Source organism: Callithrix jacchus, chromosome 2, assembly GCF_049354715.1.
Source record: "Callithrix jacchus isolate 240 chromosome 2, calJac240_pri, whole genome shotgun sequence".
NCBI classification, from domain to species: domain Eukaryota; kingdom Metazoa; phylum Chordata; class Mammalia; order Primates; family Cebidae; genus Callithrix; species Callithrix jacchus.
In genome coordinates, this window is record NC_133503.1 from 56,188,429 (window position 1) to 56,208,689 (window position 20,261).

The 20,261-nt window shown below is 40.4% G+C and overlaps 1 long non-coding RNA gene across 1 annotated transcript in view; it reads right to left on the reverse strand.

Moving 5' to 3' along the window:
* Positions 1 to 20,261, reverse strand: part of LOC144581157 (uncharacterized) — a 178,506-nt gene that overhangs the window by 125,013 nt on the left and 33,232 nt on the right. The window lies entirely within an intron of this gene.

The window sequence follows — 20,261 nt, forward strand, 5'->3', positions numbered from 1 at the left end:
ATGGCTGACTTTCATCAGAAAACAATTGGTGACAGCTGGGTACAGCAGTGTACACCTGTAATTCCAGCTACCTGGGAGGCTGAGACAGGAGAATCGCTTAAACTGAAGAATTCACATCTAGTCTGAGCCACACAGCCAGATCCTGTCTCTTAAAAAAAGAAGAAAAGAAGAAAGAAACAATGGAAGACGAAGGACAATGGAAATGACATCTTCAAAATGCTAAAAGAAAACAAAAACTAGAATTTGATAAACAAAGTGCATATAGATATTTTTAAACAAACAAAAGGTGAGAAAATATGTCACCAGCTTTTGAAGCTAAAAGGAAATAACTCAAGATGAAAGCAAAGATCTGCAGGAAGGAATGAAGAATGCCAAAAAGGTCAAATAGGTGCATCAATATAAAAGAATACTTTAAATTTTCAAAATTACTGACTATGAAAGACCACAGGCTGGGCACAGTGGTTCACACCTATAATCTCATCACTTTAGGAGGTCAAGACAGGTGAATTGCTTGAACTCAGGAGTTCAAGACCAGCCTGAAAAACATGGTGAAACACCATTTCTGCAAAAAATACAAAAATTAACTGAGCATGGTGGTGTGCACCTGTAGTCCCAGCTACTCAGGATGCTGAGGTGGGAGGATGGCTTGAGCCTGGGAGGTAGAGGTTGCAGTGGGCTGAGATTGTGCCAGTGCACTCTAGCCTAGGCAATAGAGCAAGACCCTGTGAAGAAAAAAAGGAAAGGAAAAGAAAGGAGACCAAAGCAAAACACAGTGAAGTTTGGGGGTTATAATATATAGAGAAAAAAATATGTGACATCAATAGCACAATGAACTAGAGAGAGATTAAGTAGATTTTGTTTTTACGAAGTTTTTACATGTTCACAAAGTGGCAAAATACTAATTTGATTCTTGTGATAAATTGGGGTGGTGAGTTGAGGATGTATATAGTAATCACTACAGCAGTGGTTCTCAACCTTTGGCGATCCTCCTACCCCCACCCCAGCCAAGGAACCTTGTCACAACTGGAGTGGGAGGACAGTTGCTACTGTCATCTACTGGGAAATGGCTTTGTTTTTATGAAAATTTTGTAGATGTTAAATAATTTTTTAACACTACCTGTGATAAGGTGAATACTGGCTCCCAAAAAATATCCACATTTGAATCCCCAGAATCGGTGAATATGTTACCTTATATTACCCTAAAGGTTTTACAGATGTGTTAAGGATCTCAAGATGGGAAGATTATTCTGGGTTATCTTGGTGGATCAGTCAAACGTCATCTCAAGAGCTTTTATAAGATGAAGGCAGTTGGGTCAGAGAGAACATATTATGAAAGAAGAAGTGAGGGAAAGAAAGGCGATAGGAGAGAGACTGAGAATGAATGAAAATCCTATATTTCTAGCTTTGAAGATGGAGAAAGGGGCCTCAAGCCAAGGGAAGGGATGAAGGCACTTTCTAGAAGCCAGAAAGTTAAGGAAATGGATTTTTCCCGAGAGCCTCCTGACACAGCACAGCCCTGATGACACCTTGACTTCAAGCCCATTGAAGAAATGGTGGTAATTAATGTGGTAATTCATTATAGCAGTAATGGGAAATTAGTACACCTATCCAAGTAGGATTTGCTTCTAGGTTTTTCTGTGTCCCCAGTCTATGCCTTTAATCACAAAATGGACATAGTTACCGTGATGGGAAGAAAAGCTAAAGCATTTATCAGAATGTTTTTGCCCTGCAGATATCGCTGGTATTGCCTAACTGATCATGGTGTTCCTAGAATTGAAATAGACAGGCAACCTACTAAAGCCTTATTTGATTTGTGTAAATGTTACATACGGTGGAAAGAATCCAGCAACAAGCAGACAACTCATAACATGAGAAATTCCTAAATAATCTTAAACTTTAGATATATATATATTACATACATACATGTATTAAAAGAAAAACTTCAGTTGAATTAAATGTAAAAGAGTTTAATTGAGCAATGATTGATTTGCAAATCAGGCAGCCGCCAGAATCACAAAAGATTCAGAGAGACTCCAGTGCAGCCATGTGATCGAAGATTTATGGACAGCAAAACAAAAATGATGTACAGAAAACGGAAGTGTGGCACAGAAACAACTGGATTGGTTACAGCTCTGTTTGCCTTGTTTGAACACAGTTCAAATAAAGTTGGCTACATTTGATTGGCTGACACTCAGTGATTACATCTCCACTTGTTATAGTTCACAACATACAGAAAAATCTTTAGGCTGAACTTAAATATGTAAGGAGGCAGCTTTAAGCTAAACTTGATGTAACACATATATACACGTAGAAATATATATGTACATGTGTATACACTATATACACACATATTCTATGGATATTTATATAGATATGTGTGTGCATGTAGTTTGTATGTATATTTCCATGTATATGAGCAAAATATCCTTGAAAAAATACATAAACTGTTTAGAAAGTTATATCCAAGAAGGAGAAACTGAGTTCCTAGAAGTTTGTTTTAGTTAGATAGCCTTTTATACTCTTTAAATGTTGATCCATGTAAGTATATCAATGGTTTTTTAAAAATATACACACAAAAATTAAAAAATAAAGAATTCTTCTCTTATACTATTGAGGCTAAGAAAATGATACCCCAAAATGAAGGCTTCAAAAGCAGCCCAGAATCTTCTCTTTCAAAAGTTTCTGACATTCTCTTGGCCTATCGCTGTCCCCTCATTCTCCCTGAGGCTAGCAATAGAAATTAGAATTTCTCTGCCCTCCAAGGTGGATCACAAAAACCAGAACCCCTTTTCCCCAAATCCAGCCATAGGACCTAGAAATATTGCTCGAACTTTCCCCCCACCTTTCTGTGTAAAAACTGACCATATAGAAATTATCGATCTTGTTTGATTACAGATCATAAGACCACCATTCCAGAGAAGGTCCTGCCCAGTACCCAGAAGGAAGGATCCTGCTTTGACAGGACAAGAAGAATCTAGACAGACAGGCCTTGCTGGGTTTCCCCATCTGGTTGATTAGCATTAGATCTCACACTTTTTGTTCAATCCTATTTCTATAGGGTTGTCCATATTTTATTGAACAAAAGCATAAGAATAGACAATTTCCCCTGTATCTGAGTCTTCATTCTGAAGGCTCCCGTGGACATTAATTCATCCGTATGCCTTTTCTCCTGTGAATCTGCCTTTTGTTGGCTGATTGTCAGCAAACCTTTGGAGGCCAAAGAAATTTGCTCTTTGGCTTTGTAATACCTCTGTCAGCAAGAGTCGAAAGAGACTCCATGTGTTTTCCCCAAGACCCTAAACCATTTCCCCCATCCAATCTTCACTGCCTTTCCTTCACTCTCTGCCTTGAGAAAGTGAGGCCTAATCACTCTATGCCTTTCATTCCTGTTTCCAGAGGAAGCTCAGACTCTAGGGGAGCCCCCATTTCCCATGGCTCTCTTCGCCAGTATAATACCTCCCACTGCCTCCTCACCGTCCTTCCTTGCTTTATCTTCTCCACAGCATTGATCACTAATCTGGTATTCTATACCTTACTTCTTTATCTGGATCATCACCTGTATCCCTCTAATAGAAACTGAGCTCTATCAGGGCAAAGATTCTTGTCTGCCTTGTTCACTCCTGTACCCCAAGCATGAGTAAGAATGCCTGAACTTAATAGGCTCCCAATAAACATTTAATAACAGAGGAAGAGAAGGAGTGAGTGATCTTTGAGTACTATGCTGGGAACCACAGCTTTGCTGGCACTAAAGTGAGGAAGAGATGAACAGAGGGAGGTGTATTCCCTATGGCCACCCATCCGTCTGGCAAGGACTGGGTATAAGAAGAAACTGCTGTCAAGGCATGTCCTGTTATATGTCAGATCCCTCCATATACTTCCACCTTGCGGCATGAAAAAATGCCTGGAAACCAATCAAGGGGCAGGGTTTGAAGGATAACGGGTCCCATGGCTGGGAAACTGCTGATGTGAGAAAAAGAGCACAAGGATACCCACATTTGTAACAGGTAGTAGAGCACCATGAGCAACCTGAACATTGAAATTCTGTTATAGCATTAAGAGAGAAAATAAAAACCTGCAGAAAGAATTAAAGACTGTGGTATTTGGTATTTGCCGCATCATTTGTGTTAATCATAGAACATTTCTCAGGGGAGGAGCTCATAACATTTCTTATATGTAAATATATACCTCATATGTACACGCCCATTGCTAGCACAGCCTGCCGTTGCCGAGGCAACCCGATACAACAGAGAGACTCCGCTGCAGGGCGTAGCCCGTGGCAACAGGGCGGAGACTGCAGCAGAAGGGCAGAGCCTGCAGCAACAGGGCGAACCTCACACCAGCCGGGCGGAGCCTCAGCAGGCAAATAGTAAATAGACTGCCTCCTAGCTGGGCAGAACAGCGAGGCGGACACTCACAATGAAAGCCCCAACACCCCCCCAGACAGAGCATCTGAGAAAAAAAGGGTTTTTTTATGGGTTATGTTGCAGCAGAATTAAACATAGCAGCCTAACAGCCCTGAATGAACAACAGAGCTCACAGCTCAGCACTTGAGCTCCTACAAAGTACAGACTGTCTCCTCAAGCAGCTCCCTGACCCCTCTATATCCAAAAGGCTGACATTTGGCAGGCATCATTCTGGGACAAAGATAGCAGAAAAAGAAACTGGTAGCATCCCTCGCTGTTCCACAGCTGCTATAGGTGCACCCCAGACAAGCAGGGCCTGGAGTAGACCTCAGCAGTCATACAGCGAGGGGGCTAGACTGGTAGAAGGAAAACCAAGTAACAGAAATACTTCACTATCAACAATCTGGGTGTCCACTCAGAGACCCAATTGAAAAGTCAGCAACTACACAGACGACAGGTGGATAAATCCACAAAGATGGGAAGAAACCAGCACAAAAAGGAGGAAAACACCTGAAACCAGAACACCTCGCCACCTAGAATGGACCAAAACTCCTCACCAGCAAGGGAACAAAGCTGGATGAAGAATGACTGTGACGAAATGACGGAACTAGACTTCAGAAGGTGGATAATGAGAAATTTTTGTGACCTAAAAAAACATGTTTTAAATCAATGCAAAGAAACTAAGAACCTTGAAAAAAGATTTGAGGAAATGATTACAAGAATGGATACCATAGAGAGGAATATGAATGAATTAAAGGAGCTGAAAACACAATACGAGAACTTCGCAAAGCATGTACAAGTTTCAATAGCCAAATTGACCAAGCAGAAGAAAGAATATCAGAAGTCGAAGACCAACTCAATGAAATAAAACGAGAAACCAAGATCAGAGAAAAAAGCGCAAAAAGGAATGAACAAAGTCTCCAAGAAATGTGGGACTATATGAAGAGACCTAACCTACGTTTGATAGGCGTACCAGAAGGGGATGAAGAGAATGAATCCAAGCTGGAAAATACTCTTCAGGACATCATCCAGGAAAATTTCCCCCACCTAGCAAGACAGGCCAACACTCAATTGCAGGAAATACAGAGAACACCACAAAGATATTCCACAAGAAGAGCAACCCCAAGGCACATAATCGTCAGATTCAACAAGGTTGAAATAAAGGAGAAAATACTAAGGGCAGCCAGGGAGAAAGGTCGGGTCACCCACAAAGGGAAGCCCATCAGACTCACAGCAGATCTCTCGGCAGAAACTATACAAGCCAGAAGAGAGTGGGGGCCAATATTCAACATCCTTAAAGAAAAGAACTTTCAACCCAGAATTTCATATCCAGCCAAACTGAGCTTCAGAAGTGAAGGAAAAATAAAATCCTTTGCAAACAAGCAAGTACTCAAGAGATTTTGTCACCACCAGGCCTGCTTTACAAGAGCTCCTGAAAGAGGTACTACACATAGAAAGGAACAACCAGTACCAGCCATTCCAAAATCACACTAAATGCTGAAGAGCATCAACATAATGAAGAATCTACAACAACTAATGGACAAAACAGCCAGCTAGCATCAAAATGGCAGTATCAAATTCACACATAACAATATTAACCCTAAATGTAAATGGACTAAATGCACCAATCAAAAGACACAGACTGGCAAATTGGATAAAAAGCCAAAACCCATCAGTGTGCTCTATCCAGGAAACCCATCTCACATGCAAGGATACACAAAGGCTCAAAATAAAGGGATGGAGGAAGATTTACCAAGTAAATGGAGAGCAAAAGAAAGCAGGAGTTGCAATTCTCATCTCTGATAAAATAGACTTTAAAGCAACAAAGATCAAAAGAGACAAAGAAGGCCATTACATAATGGTAAAAGGATCAATACAACAAGAAGAGCTAATGATCCTAAACATATATGGACCCAATGCAGGAGCACCCAGATACATAAGGCAAGTTCTTAATGACTTACAAAGAGACTTAGACTCCCGCACAATAATAGTGGGAGACTTTAACACTCCACTGTCAATATTAGACAGATCAACCAGACAGAAAATCAACAAGGATATCCAGGGCTTGAACACAGACCTGAAGCAAGCAAACCTGATAGACATTTTCAGAACTCTCCACCCCAAATCCACAGAATATACATTCTTCTCAGCACCACATCACACCTACTCTAAAATTGACCACATAATTGGAAGTAAAGCACTCCTCAGCAAATGCAAAACAACTGAAATCATAACAAACAGCCTCTCAGACCATAGTGCAAGCCAGTTAGAACTCAGAATTCAGAAACCAACCCAGAACCACACAGCTTCATGGAAACTGAACAACTGGCTCTTGAATGTTGACTGGATAAACAATGAAATGAAGGCAGAAATAAAGAAGTTCTTCAAAACCACCGAGAACAAAGACACAACATGCCAGAATCTCTGGGACACATTTAAAGCAGTCTCTAGAGGAAAGTATATAGCAATAAGTGCCCATATGAGGAGAATGGAGAGATCCAAAACTGACACCCTATCGTCAAAATTGAAAGAGCTAGAGGAGCAAGATCAAAAAAAACTCAAAACCCAGCAGAAGACAAGAAATAACTAAGGTCAGAGCTGAACTGAAGGAGATTGAGACACGAAAAACCCTCCAAAAATCAATAAATCCAAGAGCTGGTTTTTTGAAAAGATCAACAAAATAGACAGACCACTAGCCAGATTGATTAAAAAAAAAGAGAGAACAACCAAATAGATGCAATGAAAAATGATAAAGGGGAAATCACCACAGATTCCACAGAAATTCAGCCATCATCAGAGAATATTACAAACAACTCTATGCACATAAACTAGTAAACCTGGAAGAAATGGATAAATTCCTGGACTCCTGTGTCCTCCCAAGCCTAAACCAGGAGGAAGCTGAAACTATGAATAGACCAATAACAAGGGCAGAAGTCGAGGCAGCAATTAAGAGCCTACCATACAAAAAAAGCCCAGGTCCAGACGGGTTCACAGCCAAACTCTACCAGACACACAAAGAGGAGCTGGTACCATTTCTTCTGAAACTATTCCAAATTATCCAAAAAGAAGGGATCCTTTCCAAATCATTCTATGAGACCAATATCATCCTGATACAAAAACCCAGCAGAGACCCAACAAGAAAAGAAAACTTCTGGCCAATATCCATGATGAACATAGACGCAAAAATCTTCAATAAAATATTGGCAAGCCGATTGTAACAGCAAATCAAAAAACTTATTCATCATGATCAAGTAGGATTCATCCCGGGAATGCAAGGCTGGTTCAACATACGCAAGTCTATAAACATAATTCACCACATAAACAGAACCAAAAACAAAAACCACATGATTATCTCAATTGACACAGAGAAGGCATTTGACAAAATTCAACAGCCCTTTATGCTAAAAACCCTCAATAAACTCAGTATCAATGGAATGTATCTCAAAGTAATAAAAGCTATTTATGACAAACCAACAGCCAATATCATACTGAATGGGCAAAAACTGGAAGCATTCCCTTTGAAATCCAGCACTAGATAAGGATGCCCTCTGTCACCACTCCTATTCAATATAGTACTGGAAGTTCTAGCCAGAGCAATCAGGCAAGAAAAAGAAATAAAGGGTATTCAAATAGGAAAGGTGGAAGCCAACTTGTCTCTATTTGCAGACGACATGATAGTATACCTAGAAGACCCCATCACCTCAGCCCAAAAACTACTGAAACTGATAAGCAACTTCAGCAAAGTCTCAGGATATAAAATCAATGTGCAAAAATCACAAGCATTCCTATACACTAATAACAGACTTAAAGACAGCCAAATCAAGAATGAACTGCCATTCACAACTGCTACAAAAAGAATAAAATACCTTGGAATACAACTTACAAGGAACGTAAGGGACCTCTTCAAGGAAAACTACAAACCACTGCTCAACGAAATCAGAGAGGACACAAACAGATGGAGAAACATTCCATGTTCATGGTTAGGAAGAATTAATATCATGAAAATGGCTATACTGCCCAAAGTAATTTACAGAATCAATGCTATACCCATCAAGCTACCATTGACTTTCTTCACAGAACTGGAAAAAACCACCATGAACTTCATATGGAACCAAAAGAGAGCCTGCATAGCCAAGTCAATTATAAGCAAAAAGAACACAGCGGGGGGCATCACACTACCGGATTTCAAACTATACTACAAGGCTACAGTAATCAAAACAGCATGGTACTGGTACCAAAACAGAGATATAGACCAATGGAACAGAACAGAGGCATCGGAGGCAACACAACATATCTACAACAATACAATCTTTGATAAACCCGACAAAAACAAGCAATGGGGAAAGAATTCCCTGTTCAACAAATGGTGCTGGGAAAACTGGCTAGCCATGTGCAGAAAGCAGAAACTGGACCCCTTCCTGACACCTTACACCAAAATTAACTCCAGATGGATTAAAGACTTAAACATAAGACCTGGCACCATAAAAACCCTAGAAGGAAATCTAGGAAAAACCATCCAGGACATAGGAGTAGGCAAGGACTTCATGAACAAAACACCAAAAGCATTGGCAACAAAAGCCAAAATAGACAAATGGGACCTAATGAAACTCCACAGCTTCTGCACAGCAAAAGAAACAGTCTCTAGTGTGAATCAGCAACCAACAGAATGGGAAAAAATTTTTTCAGTTTACCCATCTGACAAAGGGCTGATATCCAGAATTTACAAAGAACTCAAACAGATTTTCAGGAAAAAAACAAACAAGCCCATTCAAAACTGGGCAAAGGATATGAACAGACACTTTATGAAGGAAGACATATATGAGGCCAACAATCATATGAAAAAATGCTCATCGTCACTGGTCATCAGAGAGATGCAAATCAAAACTACGTTGAGATACCATCTTACACCAGTTAGAATGGCGATCATTAAAAAATCTGGAGACAACAGATGCTGGAGAGGATGTGGAGAAAAAGGAACACTTTTACACTGTTGGTGGGAGTGTAAATTAGTTCAACCATTGTGGAAGACAGTGTGGCGATTCCTCAAGGCCTTAGAAATAGAAATTCCATTTGACCCAGCAATCCCATTACTTGGGTATATATCCAAAGGACTATAAATCCTTCTACTATAAGGACACATGCACACGAATGTTCATTGCAGCACTGTTTACAATAGCAAAGACCTGGAATCATCCCAAATGCCCATTGATGATAGAGTGGAAAATGTGGCACATATACACCATGGAATATTATGCAGCAATCAGAAATTATGAGTTCGTGTCGTTTGTAGGGACATGGATGAATCTGGAGAACATCATCCTCAGCAAACTGACACAAGAACAGAAAATGAAACACCGCATATTCTCACTCATAGGCGGGTGATGAAAAATGAGAACACATGGACACAGAGAGGGGAGTACTAAACACTGGGGTCTATTGGGGGGAAAAGGGGAGGGCCAGTGGGAGGGGGCAGGTGGGGAGGGATAGCCTGGGGAGAAATGCCAAATGTGGGTGAAGGGGAGAAAGCAAGCAAAACACACTGCCATGTGTGTACCTATGCAACTGTATTGCATGCTCTGCACATGTACCCCAAAACCTAAAATGCAATAAAAAATAAAAAAATATATATACCTCATATAAGTGTCTATGAGAATATCATCTGTGAAGAACCAAATCACTCAACAAATATTTACTGACGGTCTTCTGTGTACCAGGCACTTTCACTCCTGTTTCCACTTTCTTTCCCGTACCAGGCACTGTGCTAGTCCCTGGGAAATGACTCTCAATAAGACAGATGATACCCTTATGAAATTTACATTCTAATAGAGAAGCCCAGCACTAACCAAGACACAAAAACCACAGACAGTCCTTTCAAACAATGAATTGTGATGCATCTGGGGGGCCTGGAGATGGATGGGCATGGACAAAGGCAGACACTAGTGGGTTCTTGTCCTGCTGGCATCCCTTGGCCACGCACTGCAGCTGCTTGCTCCTCACAATGTGATACTCAGAACATTAGCAAGGGCATTATCTGGGAGCTTCTAAGAGCTGCAGCATCTCAAGCCTCCTAAAAGAACTCTTTAACCAATCTGCATTTTAACAAGATCCCCAGGGTTTGTAAGCACACTAAAGTTTGAAAACTACTCTTTAGGACTGCTTCTAACTGCCCGTATTTGCATATTCCCACTGCTCTTTCTGCATAACAAGGAGCAATCAGAAGTGCTCTCTCCCTCCCCCATGATCCTGTACCAGTGAAAGGGGTATAAAAATGTTCAAGCCCCACAGCTCTCATGGGGGTAACCCTGAGGCAGCATTTTATGTCTTTCCCAGAGCTTCCCACGGGATGAAGCTGGGTGGCCTGCGGTGGTGGCTGGTCCCTCTTGCCACTGATTTCCCCTGCTACTGCCTTCTCTGTCTCCCAAGCCAACTGCTGCCATCTGCTTGCTTGTCTCAGAGTGCTCTGAAGGGAACCCGAGTAAGACAGGGGCCTTTCTGAAGGGGTGATGTGAGCTGAGAACTGAAGAATGAAAGGAGCCACCTGGGAAAGAGCTGAGAGAGGGAGCAGTCAGCGGAAAGGTCCTGAGACTGGGAAAAACTGCAGCGCTCAAAGACCAGAATGGAGAACAGAGGCAGGAACACAGTGGGGAGCCCTGTGGGGGACAGATACAGAAGTTCAAGAGTAGAGAAGAGAAGAGTGGATGCTGATTGCACTAATGCAGTGAGATGATTGTGGCTCAGACACATCAGGTGGGAGCAAAAGGACCAGAAGCAGGAGGAAGAGTGTTGACCTGCTGCAAAGTCAGGGTTGAAAAACAAACTGTGCAAAATATTCACACACTCCGCGAGCTTTTGGTGGATGCATAAGATTAAGCAAATCCTCCAGTCTTGCCCGTCTTTACACTAGGGACGCGTAAGCTAATGGCTACACCCCAGAAGTTTGCTCCTTATGTTAAAATGCCCAGTACTCACTAACATTTCTTTCCCTAAAAATCTAGAAAATGTTCAAAGAGAAGTTAACTATTGGGGCTCAGAAAACTATACTTCAAAACGAAGGCCCCAAAAGCAAAAGGTTTTTTTCTGACCTTCTCCTGCTTTTCTATCTCTAAGTCCCATTCTCCCCTGAGGCTAGCGACAGACACTAGAATCCCTCTTCCCTTGGCCAGTCATAGAAACTAGAAGCTCTTTTATACCCCGAACACAGCCATAAAGCCCAACACTGTCATTCTATTTTTCATTTGCCTTTCTGTGAAAAACTGGCCATAAAGACATGATCTGGCTTACCTTGTTTGACTGTAGGTCATAAGATCCCATTTCAGTGAGGGCTTCACCCTCCACCCAGAAGGAATGATTCTGCACAGAGAGAATCTGACAGACAAGAATCTAGACAAACAGGCCTTGCTGGGTTTTCCCACTCTATTAACAGATTATAAATTTTGGTCCAATCCTATTTCTACATGGCTGTCCATACTTTGTTAAATCTAAGCATAAAAATGGGCATTCCCCTGTATCCTGGGTATTCATCCTGCAGACTCCTGTGTATACACATTAAGGAAATGTGTATGCATTTTCTTCAGTAAGTCTGCCTTTTAGCTGGGTACAGAGGCTTACGCCTGTTATCTCAACACTTTGGGAGGCTTAGGCAGGAGCCCAGGAGTTTGAGACCAAGCTGGGCAACATAGGGAGACCGTATCTCTACAAAAAAGGAAAAATAAAATAAAATTAGCAGCATGGTGGTTTGTGCCTGTGGTCCCAGCTACTCATGAGACTGAGGCTTCAGTGAGCCATGATCATGCCACTGCACTCTAGCCTGGGCAATAGAGCCCAGGCGACATAGTGAGATCCTGTCTCAAAAACAAGAAAAGGAAAGCTAAAAAAAATTAATCTGGCTTTTGTGAGCTGATTTTTCAACAAAACTTCAGAGGGCCAAGGGAACACAATAATAACTATACAACAATAACTAAGATAATCATGAACTCACTTCCTGGCTTTTGTGTTCCTGGACTTAGACTAATTTTTATTCATTTAACAAACATGTATTAGGTAACACCTGTTGGCAGGTACTGTGGAGTCCAAGACAGGCCAGATACGGTTGCAGCAGAGAGCAGCCCCAGTGATTATCATTCTGATCGTAAGTGTGATGATGCAGATGATACACTATGAACAAAGGGGTACACAACCACTGAAAGAAGTATCCAACCCTCTTACTGGAACTTGGAGAAAGCTTAAAAGAAAAGGCAAAATGAAACTGGCATTTTAGTTGGATTTAAAGAGTCAGTAAAAGTTTGTCAGTCAAGGAAAAGAGGGAAAAGAAGAGCAGTTAACTGAGGGAAAGTTCAGTAGTGCTGGAATACCCAAGCAGCGGGCAGTGAGTAGGGGAGCTGTGTGCTGAAGAGCTTTCCTAACTTCAGGACTTCTTGAAGCCCTTAATGTGTGCACGTGTTCCTTCCTGAGAAAGGCATAATAAGGTTAGGAAAAATCCTTAGGAGAAAGGATTCCAGGGCAAAGAATTCTTCCTAACTGTATTTAACCACAGACAGGGCCATTTAATGTTTTTAATCAAAAAATGAAATAGATTACCTCCAGGTAAGAAAAATTATGCCAATTCATGTTATGGTGTTACTTGCACGCCAAACCCACGCATCAGGAGTAAATAACTGAAAGAATTTTTTAAGAAAAGGCTATAAATATGGACAGACTGGTGTTTTACAAAGCTAATGCTAAAAGCAAAGATAGTTGGCTTGCATTATGAAAGTAATAATAACAGGATTAAAGAAAATCCCATAATTTCTGCCAAGAATACATTCCAATCTTAAGAAACCCTCCCTAACAAGTTCTTCAGTGTATCTCACTTAAGTCTTTCTTGATGCAAATTAAGTCCATGTATCATCCCTGCATCTTCCTTTATATAACATTATTCATTCTGCTGATTATACAGATCATTTTCCTCCTTCCTAACTCCAGGAAAACTCTTACTAAATAAAAGTACACCAGAGAAACACAGTGGGTGAACACTATCAGACGACTTCCAAACTTAAAATTAAAAAAAAAAAAAAGATGACTAATTTGGCTTTCTGTGCATTTGTTGGAGAGTTGATTCCTTCTTAGACATGAATATTCTTGAGTCAATTTCTTCCTTCTTATGACGATTTTAGTTTTTCTGAACACTATTGTCTGTGAATATTTTCATAAAACAGACTGTGTTGTCCAATGACAGGACTGCATGTTCTTCTCACGAACCCCCTTTGAGATCAGGAATCAGAAGTGCTTTGTCACCAGCTATATGACTCTGAAAAGATGACTGCTCCATTTGCACCTCACCTTTCTAAGCTGTCAAATCAAAGTGTCTACAGTAGGCCATTTCCAAAGCTTGTCCTGTGGCTATGAGCCTTAAAACTGCTCTCTCAGACTCTCGGCTCTCCTGTCTATTCCCAGGGTTCAGAGAGGCTTCCAGATGCTTCCCCTCTATAGCTTCCTTCCTAGCATATTCACAACAGAAAATTACCTAGTACTGAAAAGTTGTTAGTAATCTTAACTTTCCCAACCTCTCCTAGATCAAATGAGGTTAACTGGATATTCAAAATTACTGGTCTCCTACCCCTCAAACAGCTGAGCAATGCATTTTCTTTTCCTTGGATTAAAAAAAAAAAAAGTGATGCACTTGCCAAGGACAAGGAACACTTATGCATCTCCCAAGGAACTTTCCCTCATTGTGCTAGAGTCAATTTGCTCAAACCAGAAGTGGGAGGCAAAATAATTCAAGTCAGAAGGTAAAACATTAAGTTATAATCTAGAGAGATTATAGCTTATTATCCTAGGAGTCCCGTATCTGGCCCATAGATGGGTCTTGATGTTTTACATTAGAACCAGCATGTGTAAATGACAAAAATTCACATGAATGTCCAGATTTCCCCTTTCTCTTAAAAATCTGAAGATCCACCTGTGTAAAGACGCCATCACCTCACTGGCATGTGACACTGCTGGCACCTTTATATGTTCCCTATTGTCTCCTTCACAAGCGGCAAAGGTCATTTATTTGACCGGCATCATCATGTTTTTGTGGTCCTTTTTTAAACCATAGAAGACATTCTTTCTGAATCAATATTGAGGAAAGTAAAAGATACACTAAGTGGCCTGATTAAGAAAACAGGAAACAGCAAATGTATATCCTGAAGAAAAGAGCACCCCTTCTTATTCATTAGGCTAAGCAGGAGTCCACTTGATTCTTCTGCCTGCCTGACCCTATGGGCATATAAGTTTGAGATCCTGATGTAGCAATTTGGGGAGCCCAGGGTTGCAGAAACCACCCCTGAACAGGAATCAGCTATTCCTTCTCCATGACTTCACCCCTTCCTCCATGAAGAAAGCTGGTTGTGTTAGATGGTGCCCTCCTCATTTGGACAGAAAATCTAAGATTCTGTGTTCTAACAAAACCCAAAAGTCTCTGAAAAGGAGAAGAGAACCTGATTCAGTTCCTGCCAGGGTAAGTAAAGACAATACTGACACCCAGTGGTCCATTAACCAGCTCCAATTAATGCCCTCAGATTTCCAAGGACTGCTGAGTGTCTAGGTGCTGCCAAACCTTTGTCATGTCCTCAAGACATAAGGAACAGGAGATCACTGAAAATTAATGATACTGAAACAAAGGTTTGTCTTCTAGACCTCTCTGGCGAGGACCTGGTGTATCTTGTTTGGCTTAAACATTCATTATATCAAAGCATTTGTATTCAATAATGTGTTTCTCTTACATAATGAAAACAAATATGCTTTTAAAAATGTAAGGCCTATTTCCCAGGATGTAAAAGCCCAAATACCCCAAACTGTTTTATAATGATTTCTTTGATTTATTAATTAGTCTTCTAAACCCTGAAAGTAAATAATAAACATCTGAGATTATGAGGACAGGAACTCCATTTGACTAGTTTTGTGACCATCTCACCACGACCTCAAATCCTTAAATTTGGAATAATGAGACTTGAGGGCTGAGGCAGAAATGGCAAGAGAAACACATTTTGAGAACGTCTTTTACTTCCAATGGGCTAATAATTACCAGAGTTTAAAAATCAGCATGATCTAAAATATAACACTCGGTGACATTTAGTCTGGCTGCTGACTGAAGTAAAATAAAATAATTTAAAAATGTATTTTAGTAATTATTATTTCACATTGAAAGCTTTTGATTTTGTCAAAAAGGATAAGTGGCCTGGCCTTCCAATCCTAACATAAGCTGACATTTCATTGCAATACTCCAAATAAGACTTCAGAATATGTCATTGGTGAGAAGTGTGGGATGACTTCATGCTAGTTAAAAGAAACCTAAGGATCGTGCCTTTTTATTAGTGAAAAAGGCAACAGCTGGTATTGTGACACTAACGAAAGTCTCAAGACAGATATTCAGGTAAAGAAAAAGTAAAATGACTCATAGACTCCCTCTCTGATCACACACTATGAAACTAAGGGAAAAAATTACAAAATAAATCAATCCGCCACAACCAAAAAAGAGAATTTAATGCCATAAAATGCAAAAGACAGTGACCCACAAAGGAGCCTGGCTCCAGTCCTATGCCCCAGAGGGTGCTGAAACGCCCAAGAATGTTCCCTGATACTCCCAAATCAGACAAGAAATGCAAGGAGAGTGATATCCTCTTTGCCTCTTTTGACTTCAAGGAAGTATACAGAAATGGCCTAGGTGGGGAAAAGTGAAAAGAGAAGAGAAAAGTTAAACTGAGCCCCTTGTGCAGAAGCACAGGCTACTAGACTACATGCTAAATTGAGGGAACCATTTACAAGATACTACCCTGTGCTTCATTAAGTGGAGCAATCCCAGGTTTAGGACAGAAAACTAAATGTAAGCAAGAGGAACAGAAATCAGTTTCTGTAAGAATGATTGCATCCAACCCTAGCTGACTGTTCTCTCGCCCTACTCCATCCACAGGCTACAGAGAGGGGAACAGAAAACCAAGCCTTCTAGCTGCAGCTGGAGGATGAGGCTAAGTCTCAGAAAATGGTGGAAGGAGGGCCCAAGAGAATTCATTCAGAAGACCAGAGGAGGAGGTAAGATACAGCGCAGTTCTCTTAAAGAAGAGTAACGCAAAAAAGGAATAATGTGTTAACCTGCAAATATCTGAGTCAGCACAGCATGAAAAAGAAATTTAAAAGATGAATATTTGGGGGCCAACTTCAGCAACTCACACCTGAAATCTCAGCACTTTGAGAGTCTAAGGCAAGAGGATCACTTGAGGCCAGGAGTACAAGACCATCCTGGGCAGCCTAGCAAGACCCCATCTCTATAAAAATAAAAAAATTAGCCAGGCATGTTAGTACAGTCCTGTAGTCCCAGCTACTCTGGAGGCTAAAGTGGGAGGACTGCTTGAGCCTGGGAGGTCGAGGCTACAGTGAGCTATGATTATGCCACTGCGCTCCAGCCTGGGCAACAGAGTGAGACACTGTCTTTAAAAAATAAATTAATAAAATACAAATTAAAAATTATTCAAGCTTGGAGGCAGAAAATGAGCTTAAAACCTCTAATAATCTATAATCGCTCCTTAAAATTAAAAAAAGAGAAAAAATTGTTTGATGAAATAATGAAATCCAGCCAAGAAATCAAAATAAAGACATCAGCTATAGAGAAGCCCAGATGAAACAACCTGGAGTGAGCATGGAATCAATTTAAATACAGTATTAATCAAAATCACACTGGAAGTTAGGACTGGAAAGTAGAATAAGAATATTATAAACCTTGATAATGTATTTTAAAAAAAAAGCAATTCATAGTATTTCAAGAAATGAACAGGTACCAACAAATACTGGATACAATTTAAATGCAGTTTAAAAAATAACGAGACCAGCAGGCTGAGGCAGGAGAATTGCCTGAACCCAGGAGGCAGAGGTTGCAGTGAGCCGAGATCGCGCCATTGCACTCTAGCCTGGGTAACAAGAGCAAAACTCCGTCTCAAAAAAAAAAAAAAAAAAATTAGACCAATCTGTTAAATGTTTAACCTCATTTTTCTTAACATTCAATATACTTAACAAATAGTGATAAAGATCCTAATGGGAGCCACTGTGCTAGAGCCTAGGAATCCAATATGAATAAGACATGGCCCCTGTCTTTCAAAGATATGTAATCTTTGGACAAAAATAACTATCATATTTGAACATTTTATTAAATGTTTTACATTAGCCTCACGATAGTCATTTGCATCCTAGTATAAAAGACGTACAGATCAAGGTGCTTTACATGTGCATCATGGATTCCTCACAACAGAGCTATAGAAAAGATACATTATTGTCTTAATTTTATAAGGAAGGAAGAAGTTTTGTTTTGTTTTGTTTTTGTTTTTTGAGACAGGGTCTTGCTTTGTCACCGAGGCTGGGGAGCAGTGGTGCAATCTTGGCTCACCGCAACCTCCGCCTCCTAAATTGAAGCGATTCTCTTGCCTCAGCCTCCCAAGTAGCTGGGATTACAGGCACACACCACCATGCCCAGCTACTTTTTGTATTTGTAGTAGAGACAGGGTTTCACCATGTAGGCCAAGCTGGTCTTGAACTCCTGATCTCAGGTGATCCACCTGCCTCAGCCTCCCAATGTGCTGGGATTTCAGGCTTGAGCCACTGCACCTGGAAGAAGGAAGAAGTATTTATCAAAGCTTATGAAGTTCAATTTTCCTTCCATTTCTGTTAAATTCAAGTAAAATTTTGAAGAGTGTTTTATAAAAGAAGAAACAAAAATAAGGAAAAGAAAAAAAAAACAAGGAGGGAAAGGAGGAAAGAAGGGAGAAAAAAAAACAGGATCTAGTTTTAGTTCAATTGTTAATTAGCTTGCCACAAAAAGAATAAAATACCTAGGAATATACCTAACTAGAGAGGTGAGAGACCTCTACAAGGAGAGCTACAAATCACTGCTCAAAGAAATCAGAGAGGACACAAACAAATGGGAAAACACTCCATGCTCATGGACAGGAAGAATATTGTTAAAATGGCCCCACTTCCCAAAGCAATTTATAGATTCAATGCTACGCCTATTGAACTACCATTGACATTCTTCACAGAACTGAAGAAAATATTTTGAAATTCATATGGAATCAAAAAAGAGCCTGAATAGACAAAACAATCCTAAGCAAAAAGAACAATGCTGGAGGCATCACATTACCTGACTTCAAACTATACTATAGGGCTAAAGTAACCAAAATAACTTGACACTGGCACAAAAACAGACACACAGACCAATGGAACAGAATAGAGAACCCAGAAGTAAGACCACACACCTACAACTATCTGATCCTCAACAAACCTGACAAAAACAAGCAATGGGGAAAGGACTCCCTACTCAATAAATGGTGCTCAGATAACTAACTGGCTAGCCATATGCAGAAGACTGAAAATGGACCCCTTCCTTATTAAAAAATTATCTCAGGATGGATTAAAGACTGAAATGTAAGACCCAAAACTATAAAAATCCTGGAAAACAACCAAGGCAATACCATTCAGGACATAGGCATGAGCAAAGATTTCACAATAAAGACACCAAAAGCAATTGCAACAAAAGTAAAAAATCTGGAGACAACAGATGCTGGAGAGGATGTGGAGAAAAAGGAACACTTTTACACTGTTGGTGGGAGTGTAAATTAGTTCAACCATTGTGGAAGACAGTGTGGCGATTCCTCAAGGCCTTAGAAATAGAAATTCCATTTGACCCAGCAATCCCATTACTGGGTATATATCCAAAAGACTATAAATCGTTCTACTATAAGGACACATGTACACGAATGTTCATTGCAGCACTGTTTACAATAGCAAAGACCTGGAATCAACCCAAATGCCCATTGATAATAGACTGGATTGGAAAAATGTGGCACATATACACCATGGAATATTATGCAGCAATCAGAAATGATGAGTTCGTGTCGTTTGTAGGGACATGGATGAATCTGGAAAACATCATCCTCAGCAAACTGACACAAGAACAGAAAATGAAACACCGCATATTCTCACTCATAGGTGGGTGATGAAAAATGAGAACACATGGACACAGAAAGGGGAGTACTAAACACTGGGGTCTATTGGGGGGAAAAGGGGAGGGCCAGTGGGAGGGGGAGGTGGGGAGGGATAGCCTGGGGAGAAATGCCAAATGTGGGTGAAGGGGAGAAGAAAAGCAAAGCACACTGCCATGTGTGTACCTACGCAACTGTCTTGCATGCTCTGCTCATGTACCCCAAAACCTATAATCCAATAAAAAATTAAAAAAAAAAAAAAAAAAAGTAAAAATTGGCAGGGATCTAATTAAACTAAAGAGCTTTTGCAGAGCAAAAGAAACTATCAGCAGAGTAAACAGACAACCTATAGAATAGCAAAATATTTGTGCAAACTATGCATCTACCAAAGGTCTACTATACAGCATCTATAAGGAACAAATGAATTTACAAGGAATAACACAGCCCCACAAAAAAGTGGGCAAAGGACATGAACAGACATCTTTCAAAAGAAGACATGTATGTGGCCAACAATCATATGAAAAAAGCTCAACATCACTGATCAGCAGAGAACTACAAATCAAAACCATAATGAGATACCATCTAACACCAGTCAGAATGGCTACTATGAAAAAGGCAAAAAATAACAGATGCTGGTGAGGTTGTGGAGAAAAAGGTACACCTATACACTGTCAACAGGAGTAGTGTGGAAGACAGTGTGGTGATTCCTCCAAGACCTAAAAACAGATATACCTTTTGGCCCAGCAATCACATTATAGGGTATATACCCAAAGGAATAGAAATTATTACATTATAAAGACACATGCATGTGTATGTTCACTGCAATACTATTCACAATAGCAAAGACATGGAATCAATCTAAGTGCCCATC